We start from the raw sequence: 14,315 nt of genomic DNA on the forward strand, positions 1-14,315 counted from the left end.
GGTGTTCTTCTTTGTTAAGATTATCTTATAATTAATTTGTGGATAACAATCACGGAGAAGTTTGTTTAGTGTTTTCCTAATTTCGTAACTTAATGAACCTAAGTATGGAATCTTGATATACAAACACTCCTTATCTACAGTGTGAACAGGCCTGATTGGGGAAAACTTTGAATTTAAAAACCTGCTTAATAGTTTCTCGAAAACACTGATGGGGTACTTATTATTGGCAAAATAGTTTCTTAGGAAACAAATTTCGGAGTGGAAAGTAAGCCAAGAGGAGCAACAATTGTACGCTCTGTTGAACAACGTTGTAATACTGTTGATCTTAAAACTGTACGGGATGTAACCGAGGAAGTTTGTGCCTAGGCCAGTGAAAGTAGGTTTCCGGTAAACACTAGTGGATAAATGAGAGGGGTGATTGTTAACTAGAATGTCCAGGAACGGAAGGCATTTATCTTCTTCAGCTTCATGAGTGAATTTTATGGTAGGATGTTGGGAGTTTATATAATCCATAAACTTATGAATATCAGCAGAGTTTTTAAATATAACGAAAGTGTCATCCATGTACCTTCGGTAAAAAATGGGTTTAAAATCAATGGGACAATTATTAAGCCAAGTTTGTTCATGGTGGCAAAGAAAAGCATTAGCAAATGAAGGACCCAGTGGTGACCCCGTCGCCACTCCATCTGTTTGAGTAAAAAGTTTTCCATTAAATGTAAACAGGGATTGGTGGGTTGCTATCTCCAACAGGTTGTAAAATGATTTTTTGTCCAAGCCAACTGAAGTAAGAGTGGAAATACTGGTGTTATCTGTGATGAGCTGAGTGGTTTCATGCAAGGGAACATTCGTGAAAAGGGATTCTACATCAAAGCTAGCCAGGGTGACAGGGTGATCAAATCTCAGAGAAGTGACTTCCTTGACAAACTCTGCAGAATTTTGAACCGTATATTTATTTGTACATAGGGAACTGATCAGGGGAACCAAAAATTTTGCTGTGTTATAACTGAAGGTACCAATAGATGAAATGATGGGTCTTAAAGGTGTGTTAGGTTTATGAACTTTGGGGAGACCATAGAGATAACCAGGAACCGAGCCAGAAGCATACAGACTATTAGTCGTACTATCACCTACTTTATCTTTAATGTTTCGAAGTAATCTATTTAGTTTGTCTTCATGTTTTAGGATGGCAGATGGAATATCAGAACTGATGACCTTAAATTTAGAGGTGTCACTAAGAATATGATTAAGCTTTAACACATAATCATCCTTGTTCATGATAACTACGCCCTTTCCTTTGTCAGGACGAGTAATAATTATGCCGTCATCATTTTTGAGAGATTTCAAAATCTTACGATATCCACAGTCCTCTTTTTGTTCTTTGAGATGTGCAGAGTGCTGTCTAAAAGAATTTTTAGCTAAAGCAGATACATTATGCCAAACGTAAGTCCAGTCTTGTTTGTAAAGGTTACATTTCTTTAAAACTGAACATAATCTCTCAAAAGGTAAAAAGAACTTAACATAGTTTAAACGAACAGGAGGGAGAGCAAAATCCAAGCCTAACGACAAAACATCCTTCTCTTCCTTAGTCAAAGATCTTGAAGAGAGGTTAAAAATGACTTTATCTATATCAACTGAACTATTGATGTCAATTCCTAACCCCCTAAGCTTACGTGAATGTGTAGCTACAACCTTATTGATATTTTTCTCCACAAAATATTCAATGATTACACTGATACATTTGAAATCAAAATATGAAACAAGGTTTTTTAGCTTATATTTCGATGCATCAATTTCTCTATTAAGTTTCAACAGTTTGTTCTTCTGTTCCCTTATTTCAACATCCAAAAGGTGAAAGGCCAAGATCTATATGTTGATGTGGCATAAAACGTTGAATCATGTAATTTAAATCTAATGAAATTAGGCACTTGGCCATGATCCCTACATGTCCTTAAAAAAATGAGGTCCCTTTCCACCTTCTTGACCTTGAATGCTGTCTTCTCAGTGCTCCTATAGCATAGCAGTGTGGGTTGGCCATATCTTGTTAATAAAATATCCGCAATAGATCTTCCTCTTGGGAACCTTAGTCTTGTCAGGAAAAGTAGTACCAACGTTGTGATGTACAGCATCTTTATTAATCCAAATATATATATATATATATATATATATATATATATATATATATATATATATATATATATATAGCCAGGGGTACACAAGTGTGTGTAATTACTCATATGGATTTGTCTGTCCTTCCATTAAACATCTTCGTCCGCGCGAGCGGAGTGTGTGTGTGTGTGTCTGTGTGTGCGTTGATTGGTTTTGCTGTGCGTGTGTGAGCATGCATGCATGAATATAAGTGTGTGTGTGTGTGTGTGTGTGTGTGTGTGTGTGTGTGTGTGTGTGTGTGTGTGTGTGTGTGTGTGTCCGAATAATCCAGTCAGACACCATTGCTTCAGAAATACCCAGTCGTTTCCTACAACTCATAAATAGCTCTGCCACAGACACGCAAGATAAGTATATTGTGGGGATGGAACTGCACCTTCTTTTCCTACTATGTTTGAATTATAGTATAATGGTAATATTCTTTACAATAATGTATCCTGAGAATTAAACATTACTGATATCCCATAAGAAGACAGTATTTCGGTTAATGAGACTGAAATAAACATACTGATATTTTACAAGGTAATCAAGATTTAACGAGTAATCAAGAGGTTAAACTGTGCTCTGAACATCTGAAGGTTATCTCTCTGATCCGGCCGCACAAATTACGATAATCATAACCTTTCTTCTGCATTTCTGGGGAGTGAATTTAATCGCCATACTTAAGGCAAATTACAGGTTAAAATATATACAGCAGATTATAGCTCTAGACGTTTAGTAAGGTGTGAGCATAAGATGATCCAGATTACTGACAGTCATGAAGATCAAGCGACTGGTAAGGATGGTGGGGCCAGGGGTATACAAGTGTGTGTCTGGAATTATACATACCGGTGTGCGTTTCTCTGTCTCTACATAAATCATCCTCGCGCGTGCAAGGAAGTGTGTGTGCCTGTGAGAGAGAGAGAGAGAGAGAGAGAGAGAGAGAGAGAGAGAGAGAGAGAGAGAGAGAGAGAGAGAGCATGCATGCATGTGTGTGTGTGTGTGTGTGTGTGTGTGTGTGTGTGTGTGTGTGTGTGTGTGTGTGTGTGTGTGTGTGTGTGTGTGTGTGTGTTCTTACCTAATTCTTCTCCTAATTGTATCTTTACAGGAATGAGTCATGCTTGTACTGTCCCGTGTATTAAACCATTTTTATCAAACATATCTTTAAATCTACGAATAGTTTTGACACACACTATTTCATTCGGAAGTACATTCCACTTATCAATTGCCCTATATGGGAAACTGAATCTCCTTATGTCTTTGTCAAGTCTCTTTTATGCAGGTTTTTGCAGTGTCCTCTTGCTGATGCCTCCCCATAGGTTATATACTCACTGATGGCTATTTTCTCTTTCCCTGAGATGCATTTATATAGCATAATCATGTCTCCTCTTTTCCTTCTCTCTTGTAATGTTGGTAGGTTCAGTTTTTCTAGTCTTTCTTCATAACTTAGATCCTTTAAGCTTGGTACCCACCTTGTCGGCTAGCTGCCCTTTGTACTTTTTCAATCTTATCTGTGTTTTTTGAGATGAGGATTCCAGACCACTGATGCATATTCCACTGTTGGTCTGATGAATGATGTTATTATTTTTCTCAGCATGTCTTCATTTATATTTGTGAATGTCATTCTCATATTAGCAAGTAGCGTATGCATATATCGTATCTTTTCAATTATTGGGTCAACCGGTGATAGTCTGTTATTAATAACCACTCCAAGGTCCTTGTCTTTTTCTGATGTGTGTAGAGTTGAACTTCCTAGCTTATAATCCCGATCCGGTCTTTTTGCACCTTTGCCAAACTTAATTACATGGCATTTGTCCACATTGAACTCCATTTGCCATTTATGCTCCATTCATGAAGCTTATTTAATTCTTCTCGCAGCTTTCTGCAAGTCTTTGTTTGTAATTCTTCTTTATATTATTGCATCATCAGCAAATATATTTAGATAGCTTCCATTTCCAATATTCCTCTCTATATAGTTCATCTATATTTGTATGTGTGTGTGTTTGTGTGTGTGTGTGTGTGTGTGTGTGATTTCATTTACTTAAGTTCAGTAGCGTTGCGAGACCAGGTGCCGCTCAGAGCGGGCCTGTGCCACCCCACATAAAGGGATTCTTTGAGAATATTTCCTGATGCATGTATGTGGCATAATTTTCATATTTCCATCATCCATCGCTTCATTCATTGTATATATTATCGCTTAATAGCAAGTGATGATGAGTATGTGTGTTTTCTAAATGTTCTAAGGAGAAATTATGCTGCTTCCGGTTGTCACAAATTGCTCTATAGGATCCCATAAAATCCTGCTTTGTGTATCATCTTGCTTTCATATTTATCAACTTAGTTCGTATTATTCTTGGAATTAAACTCAGAACTTTCATCTGACATTACCTGTGCGACATAACAAAAAGTGTGAAAAGTATATATCGGTAAATCAGGTAAGGTGAACCTCTGTCTGTCTGTCTGTCTGTCTCTCTCTCTCTCTCTCTCTCTCTGTCTCTCTCTCCCTCTGTCTCTCTCTCATAAATCTAAAACATGTTGATCGCTAAATGAGGCCAAATTGGATGTGACCAGTTAAATATCTAAGAATTTAGATTTCTGAAAAAGAAGAAATATAAAGAATGCATTCTGCCTGAGAAATGAGATAGGCTAGTCTAAGGATTTTAAACAGTCATTACAGTCATTAGGGAAGAAAACAGCAAAATACAGTATATATCGGATAATATATTCGGATTCTCGGTGTTTCACTTAACAGTGCCTTCAGCTGGACCTCTCATGTCAGATCACTTGCTAAAACCATCTCAGAGAAACAAGGATTATTGCACTGAGTCTGTAACTTCTTCACTGACGAGCAGTTAGCTGTAATTTATGAGTCATGCGTACTCTCAGCTAGAATATTGCTCACCTTTGTGGAATGGATGTGGAGAGGTTGCATTAAATCAACTAGACGAAATTCAGGGCAAAGCTGTTGGAATTATTATTATCCCTGCTATTACAAACTACCTCCCCTACAAGTAAGAAGGAATGTTGCCTCTGCATTATTTTACAGATACCTTTATGGCAAATGTTCCGAAGAAGTTGGGTCCATTGTGCCACCTATCCATTCCTTCCCTCGTGCTACACGGGTATCTGGTAACGCTCATGACTGGAATGTCACACAGCCATATTGCAGAACTTCTGCCTATCAGAATTCTTTTATTCCCCGACTGCATCTCTCTGGAACTAGCTTTCCCGGAGTTGTTTCCTCCCAAACTTCAACCTACTGCTGTTCAAGCCGAACTGTTACAGATTGTTTATGAATGGTGGACGACAGTAATCTGGTGTATGGATTATTTTTGTATTTATTTATTTTCCTTCCTCTGTACTGTTATTAAAAAAAAAAAAAAAAAAGCAAAATATCATTTGTCAAAGTGTTGATAATCTTGAAGATTCATGTTGAAGGAAGTCGATGAAATTTGAAGATTTTTATTCTCAACCAGTAGACTCTTTATCCGAAAAAAGAGGAAAGATGGTGTTGCACAGAAAGTTAAGAAGGCCAAAGATGCTACAGAACTATTTGGAAGGCAAATCAGAGAATGGTCTAGTGCAGTGGTTCTCAGCCCTTAGCCTTGGTCCTTATATTCACGTCCCTCTCCTCTCTCCACTTTCTGCTTCCTGCCGTCTTCTGACTCTAAAATCTTATTCCCGAGCTACTGTTAGAAATGTTACCGCGGATTCAACTGGACGTTAACCAAGCTGAATTAACCCTTCCCCTGCAATCCACTATCCCTCTTTACGGGAGATATGGGGGCGAGGTGGGGATGGGGGACGTTTATAGTTTAACTGGGGTGCGTTCTATCTAGCAGTATAAGATTTTTTTGTAGGATTTAATCATCTCTCGAAATGACCAGGTCAGAGAGAGACAGATAGACAGACAGAGAAGAAAATGAAGGAAGGTAACCAGGGAACAGACAGAAAAAAATAATAATAAAAAATTAATACACGGGTAAGAAGAAAAATATGTTTTGAAGACTGGAGCAGAGAAAGAATATGAAAACTGAATATAAATGGTTCATCCTGATACACACCCACACACACACACACACACACACACACACACACACACACACACACACACACACACACACACACACACACACACACACACACACACACACACACACACACTTGTTCATACCACTCTCTATTTTTACTCAAACTACCGCCATGGAAATTGCTCACGTCCCCCAGATTGAGAGCCACTGGTCCAGATTATCTTAGGCGGTCTTCGACGTAGTATAATTGACACAGAAAAGCATGCAAAATGCTCAAAATGTTTGAGGCCTGCCATTCACCAGGTAGGAAGGAGGAAGACAGATGAAGGATTAGAGTCATTAGATGATGAAGAAGCAATTTTAGGAAGATTAAATATTGTCAGGACCCCAGCGTGTTAGGAAAGGAGTTTTTTGGTAGAGGTCCACGGAACAGTCACAAACACATGCAACCGTAGCTGACTGTAAAACTGCACAACAAACATTACCTCAGATTACGACATGCAGCTGAGGGCTTACAAATCCAGGTCCTTATATCATTTCTAGGAGGGAACAGACTGGGGCAAAGAAACTGCACCTAGCTCTCGTGGTCCACCCGGGAATCGACACGGGACCACTGTGCTTCAAATTAAGTGTTCTCTCGATTTCTGCATCAGGTATATAAGTTTCTAATGTCTTGTGCAAATACAAATATCATTCACTACACAACTATTATCCATAAATTGCTTAACTTGTACATAATCTATCGCTTGTAATAGATATAATGCGCACAACTTTTAGCAAAATGAAAACACAAGGATCTTCATCATCTCACTGTGTAGACGATTAGCTATGACTAAGCTGAAGAAATAAAAGTTTACAAAGATAAAAGATTATGAAGGTTTTTGTTGTTGTTGCTGTTGAATCCCCCTGTCTGCCTGACCTAGCAGAGTCGTTGACCGAAGATAAGCAATGACCCCTGTGCGATTGTCACACAGGTTCCTAGTGCTGTCAATGTTACGAGTATGTCAGCGTCTTCGTGTGTGTATGCTGTGCAGCGCTACATTGTAAGTGTGTTATCATGTGGGCCTTTTCTACAGGCGAGGCATGTGTCTGTAACACCATCTAACCCACATCTGAGTCGCTAGCCTAGGAGAGATGGATGGTGTCATGATCAAAACCTACTGTAGCTAGGTAAGTTGATCAGCTGTAATCAGCTGCTTTTAACAAGTGGACAGCAGCAGGGGAGTTGCAAAACAGTGTACTCTGTGGTATGATTATGTGCCCATTTCAGTGACCGTTGCAAAATTAATTTAAATGTATATCACTGTATTGCAAATTGTATGACACGCCTACCCATGAACTATATTTATTAACCTGCCCCGTACCAACCGATTTTCCACCACTGACTCCTCGCAGTCCCAACCAATTTTGGAATTTTTTTTTTTGGCTCAAACCTCCGCTTTTGGTGAGAAACATAGAAAATTTATAGAGAAATTGCTCACCAGAGGTTTAAAATACTCAATACAGGTAGCAGTACCCCTTACCTTACTTGGTTTTTTATCAGGCTGGCTCCAAAGAAAACGAGTTCTATGGGAGGGTAACTATTCCACATCACTCATAAACGGTATTTATTTATTTATTTGGCACGAATTTATATGCAGTATGAGCGTACATTGGTTTTCACACAGTAATGTAGGCAATATAAGCATTGTTTCACTCACCAAACACATCAACATACCTGACCTTTTTTGGCGACATCATTTCTGACTGTTTCTTCCTCTGATGCTACGTAAACTTTGTCCTCCACACTGTCATCAATTGGGGAATCACTCTGGCCCTGAATTTCGTACTGTGGCACGACATGTCTTTACTGGCCAGGTCACTGGTAACAGGTGAATTGCCGAGACAGTGGCGTGCGGAGGGGGGGGGAGTTCATGTGGGGTAAGGCATTGTCCCTGCCTGGCATCTGGTAGAGGAAAGTGTCCTGTGTATATGTACCAAAAATCACACACGAAAATAGAAAATTGTGCAAATTAGGGACCTTGCAATTGATGCTCGTTTATATATGTCAATGGGACTGACAATGACAAAACGTGTGGACGTATATATACGTCAACGGGATGCAGCAGGTTAAACACACCATTGTTATAGAGTTATTGTGGTTTGAAATTTTCCAGTTAAAGGGAAGCCAGCAACCAACGGAGCAAGACTCGCCCTTATCATTGTCAAAGCCCCAGTGAGTTACCAGACTGTCCACTAAGCCATAATTGCGTGTGACGTCTCGCTGTCGATAATCTATTTCATCTTTCCCTCTCCTCGCTTAGTCACTGTAATCATTGCATTCAATTTTATTATGAAAAATACAAATTTTTTTTGTTTGGTCTGAGCCTTCGCTGGGTGCTAACACTGTGGTAAATGGATCAGAGTGCGAATGAATTTTGTTTGTTCACAATAGCAATTGTTACTTCATTTCTGGGCTCAACCCAAGGGGTGGGGATGAGCGAGGATAGAAAGACGAATATTCCACAGACTCTGTTTGACACTGCTATAATGAGAAACTTCTTTGTGTGTTGCTGAAAAAACCCACTCACATGATAGGTCACATGCTGCCTAAGTTAAACAGGGTAAAGTACACACAATGGGATGATGATAACTCCAGGGGGTGGATGTCTGTGGGAGGGGGGCTTGTAGTGTATTATAGTGTTCTGATCAAGATGCTCTATTCCCCTGTACTTGAGATGGGTTTCTAGGTGTTTATTCATTGTTGTAGGAGTGTCTGGGGTGGGATGTTGTTGGAGAGGGACTTTGGATGTTTGTGTGAGGGTTGATATTATGTATAATTGCCGCCAGAAGTAGCGATCCACCCTCCTCCAGCCAACCCGTGTATGTGGAATGTCACATTCATGAGCATAGCAGTTGCTTACTGTGCACTTCTGTCTAAAATATCCCTTCAGCTGAAATCTTGTGCTAAAGGATATACTAGTACTAATATCTATGAAGTTTTGACTCTGATAACATGAGTATACTGCACATGTTGTTTAATAAATTTATTGTTTTGTCTTCTATTACGAAGCTAGGCAGCCTACAGAAATGTGTGTGTTGAGTTCCACTTCTCGACTTCCTCTACATTTAAACTCGTGAACACAATGGGTGAACAGATTCGAAACATTCATTTGTTACCAGGAGCGAGAGGGAGAGCTGTGGGTGCCTGTGTGTTTTGGAGAAATGGGATGTGCTGGAGGGATGGAGGCCGATGGGAAGAGGGGAGTGCTGGGGGTACGAATTAGTAGATTCATCAATGCTTATAAAAAATATGAATATTTCAGCAACAGGAATGTTTCATCAAACACTAGAATTTTCCTTGCTTTGTGTTGCAGGGGCTACTTTGATAAGGTCTGTTCTTGGTGAAATAATGAATTAGGAGAGTAATAGCTTGAATGAGCAGAGAGTTGTGATCAAGAAAGTAATCTAGCCCACTTTTAACCGAACGATGTCCAGTTAATGAGTCAAAAAGCCTGGCATTGGCCAAAAGTCTGCAGGTGTTCATCCATCCGTCCATCATCGAATCCTATGTCGCCCCATGAGAAGCGTAGTAGGAAAGAAAGACAGAAGAGGAAGGAAAGAAGAGAGAAAAGGGCAGACACCCAAGCAGAGGAAAAACCCATACTTCAGAACATAGGGCTTTTACCAGAAATAATGCAACCTGGCTTGAGAAATTACCAGTAAAACCAGATGGCGTATACCCAGTTTCACTCTTTTAATCGAGACTTTCTCCTCCGATGGATAAACGTGTCTGCTGTCAACAATGGAAAATCCCTATTTAAATATGCTGAGAGCGATATTTACCCTTAACGAGTAGAATCATGTGTCTGTAACCGGAATAAAACCCATATCTAACCCTCTGTCTGCCTGTAATGAGTACAACAGTATTACCCGCTGTTAGGCTGAGATAAACTGTGAAGTTGCCATCTATACAGTAAGCAGCATGAGCAGCTATACCCACCCCCTTCACTGTGTGTGCGCGTGTGTGTGTGTGTGTGTGTGTGTGTGTGTGACAGAGAGAGAGAGAGAGAGACAGACAGACAGACAGTGTGTGTGTGTGTGTGTGTGTGTGTGTGTGTGTCTGTGTGTCTGTCTGTCAGTGTGTGTATGTCTATGTCTGTGAGCATGTCTATGTGTGTCTGGAGAGACGATGGACGAGGGGAAACTTAGCAAGATCTGGAGTGAGCTGGATGAACTCCTGAACATCGAGTCCTGTCGGAGGCTGGACGAGGTGAGCCAGGGGAACATAAGAGGCCCATCCTAGTGACCTTGGCTTCGAAGCAGGTGCGCGATAAGATTTTCGGGAAAAGCAGGAGGCTAAAGGACACTGGCGCGCTGTGTGACACTGTGTTTGTGAAGAGAGACGTACATCCTTCTGGACGGAATGAATGGAAGCGTCTGCGGGATTCTGAGGAGGCGGAGAGGACTAAACCAGAGAAGGCCGGCAGCACGATCAGGCTGGACACGGAGAGGAAACTTTACCATGTTGAGGTGGTCATCAACAGATGGCGACCGGCTCCTTTCTAGGTGGACCACTATGCAGAAATGTTACAATCCTGTCGTGGAACATCAATGGGGTCCATACAAAGAAAAGCCCTATGTACAGGCGTTGTTAATGAATTACGATGTGATAGAGGTGAATGAAATGAAAACCAACAATCGTATCTCTTTACAGGCTATGTTTGTTATACAGTAGAGACACTGTGAGGTCAGACGGACATAGAGGGGGCACAGTGGTGCTGGTAAAGCGTTGTTTGCAGTCATCTGTGATGTGTGTAAATTGTAAGATGACAGACCAAGTTTGGCTCAGATTGTCCCTGGTGAGCACTGCGCCCTTAGGGTTTGTGTGTGTACCCCCCACAGCTTCACAGCACTTAACAGTAATCCTAAGAGTTTCAGTTATATACAAGGGAAAAACATACGTGACAAGAGGAAAATTGTAATGTTCTGCTTATAGGACACCTGAACACACGTTTTGGTACTGGTGTTCAAAATATTTTAGTGAATTTAGTTGTCCCTGGATCTAGTAATTTCATCTACCCTGAGATTCCTGCTCAAATAAACTTGTCTAATGAGAATGCAAATACTATGGCTACTGTACGTGTAGAACAAAATTTAGTGGTGATAAATAACTTGAAATATGGTGAAAAACATTATAAGAGCAATCTGACGTATAGGAAACGTAATGAATGGATTTCTGAAGTAGATTTGTTTTTTGCTTCTCGCAAAATTTTATATTGCATTCAAAGTTTCACCGTGAATAATAACCTTGATCTTCCATCGGATGATGCCCCCATAGCAGTTGCTCTGTCCCCCCCTGTGGTGGATAGGGTGTGTCTAGATGTATGGGAGTGTTTGCTTCGTGATCATGCTGTTTGGTATTTAAGTTATAAAAAGAAATCTCGGTTAAAACATCCTATATAGTTTTGTTCTATTCACATTGAAATCTTTATTGGGGAACTTTCTCGATTCGATATTCCCCAAATTGATCCTGACATTGATACTAATGTGAGCCAAATGGCAGATATTTTGTACATGTGTGTTAGTGCCAGTTGGTGTCCTCAGGTGACTCTGCCAGAGGATGTCACGGTGGGCAGGTGGGAGAGACTCTTAAATGATGTGGGTGACAGGCGTATGTTAAAAGCTATAGACTGGCGTGGGGAGTATAAAGATGATACTGATGATTGTGACAGTAATGAAAACCCCACAGATGAGGATTTCAAAGCCTTTTTTGAGGAGGTATATAGCCCACATGATGTTGAACCTTTAGTAGCCTATGTACTGAGTATAACACAAATCTAACCATACCAGTTCTTGATGATGACATAGAATTTGATGAAGTTGTGCAGGAAATAAATAGATCAAAGCAAGATAAAGCGTGTGGACCCGATAGGATAAGCCCAGGAATTATTTTACCAGACAAGTGGATACACTTTATATTAGCGTTATTTTATGCAGTCTTTTCCTCTGGCTCTTATCCCATATCCTGGCAGTTGGCCCATATGGTTATGATATTTAAGAAAGGTAACAGAGCATTACGCAAGAATTATCGTGGTATAAATATTATAAACTGTTTGGCAAAGCTGTATGACATGGTGCTATCAACTCGGTTAAGTATGTGGTTTGTTCCGTACTAGGAGCAGGCAGGAGTCAGGAGGGCCGGGACTGCATTGAACATGTTGTGTCACTTAGATTGTTAATTGATTTGGCCCACGGGAGAAAGCATAAATTATTTGTCTCCTTTACTGATTTTTCAATGGCGTACGACCGGTTCACTCACGCCAAATTGTTTCGCATGCTACTTAAGCTAGGGTGGGGGTCGTGAATGTTAGCGGTGCTTGCGGCGATATACGGGGTTACTCTAAGCGTTATATGGACAGCCGTCGTTAGCGTGCAGGATCACATTAGCTAGTGGTCCCCAACATCTTGTTTATTGATTATCATTTATGTAATCAGTATGATAAAGTCCAATTGTGGGCCAGATGGTTTTTTTTACAGTGGCTTCATCTCTTTGTCCTTATGGACAATTCTGTTCTCTCGACAGTGAGACACGGAAGGTTACATAATATTTCTGAATCAGTTCTGTGTAAAGAACGGCCTGGTTGTGAATAACATTAAGACCAAGTTCTTTGCAATCCATGCATCGGTGGGGGATCGTGAGTCGTTCTGCGTTGTTGATATGGTCGTGCGGTGATGTGACAGGTATTTGTATCTGGGCAGTCTGTTCACAAGCGATGGCACCCTGTCCTTCACCATCGCCGCCCATGCACAGCCAAAAATGTGCCACATTCTGAAATCTGTGTCATTTTTGGAAAAGAATATAACCATACCATTTTACATTAAAAAGAAAATGTTTGAGGCAGCCTTAATGTCGGTCAACCTATATGGCTGCTAGTCCTGGTTCAGTGGGAACTTGAGACCAATGGAAAAATTGTATAACTGGGGTATTAAACAGCCGCTGGAGGCTCGTATGACGGCGTGCGCGGACGTTTGTTACGTGGAACTCAGGTGCCCGCCAGTGAAACCTTTAGTAGTAGCAAAGGCAGAGGAAGATTTTCCAGCGACTGTGTGAGGAGAGGCGGGGTATGCCCGATGACCCGTGGGTGCATGCCGTCAGGCTGATCATGGCAACCAATACACCAACACGTAAACACATAAAGAGTTTAATTTATAATTCTGTTGATGATAAGTCGGCATCGAATCTCTAAAGCAATCAATTTCTAACTCTGCTTCTTCTAGAAGACTAATTTTTAACGTATTGAACGCTAGCTTAACAGTTCACGAGATCTATAGATGTCGTGGTAAAACCAGTAAGGTACACAGAATTGCATTTAGTCGGTTGTGTGTGGTCAGTCATAATCTGGCGATTGAGACGGGCCTTTGAGATCAGCGTGGTCAGGGACGTCTCCCGGTAGCAGAGCGGCTCTGTCCATGTGGTGCTGTGCAAACAGAATTGCACGCACTAGAGGTGTGTCCACTGACTTAGCACGTATGTACAAGGTATAACTTTACTTCCTGGAGTCAGATCTTTGGTGAGGATGGTCAGCTTCCTATTGAGGAGAGAGTGTATAAGGTTCTTTCCTGTTTTGGCTAGTGTGTACTATAATGTTTATTATAACCTATGTTATTCAAAGTGTATTAATTTTGAATGTTCTTATTTTAACCATAATGTATGATTAGGAAACCTTATGTAAAAACGTGATTGGTCAAAGTGTAGCTATGTTACTATTTACAAATGTAATAATTTCCTGCTTTCATTAAGGATATATAGATGCACTGATCAACCCTTCAATACTTCGCTTGTTTTATGGACCATAATTGTTTGCTAATATCAGATGTGCTGTTTATCACGTTAATGTTTATTGTTGCTTGAAATCTTGTATGTGTAACTGGATATTGTGGTCAATAAACACATACTTACCTACTTACTGTGGATACATGTGTGTGTGTGTGTGTGTGTGTGTGTGAGAGAGAGAGAGAGAGAGAGAGAGAGAGAGAGTTAACACGCTTGCATGCAATACGTGCCATTCAGTTACCTGCCTCACCCTCCACCAGGACTGCTTCATCCACCCTTGAAGAAACGTGCTTTTCATCCACTGTGATCCACATTTTACTTGATCA

This window comes from Coenobita brevimanus, chromosome 70 (assembly GCF_032717465.1).
Source record: "Coenobita brevimanus isolate Jiangsu-jjx chromosome 70, ASM3271746v2, whole genome shotgun sequence".
Taxonomy (NCBI): domain Eukaryota; kingdom Metazoa; phylum Arthropoda; class Malacostraca; order Decapoda; family Coenobitidae; genus Coenobita; species Coenobita brevimanus.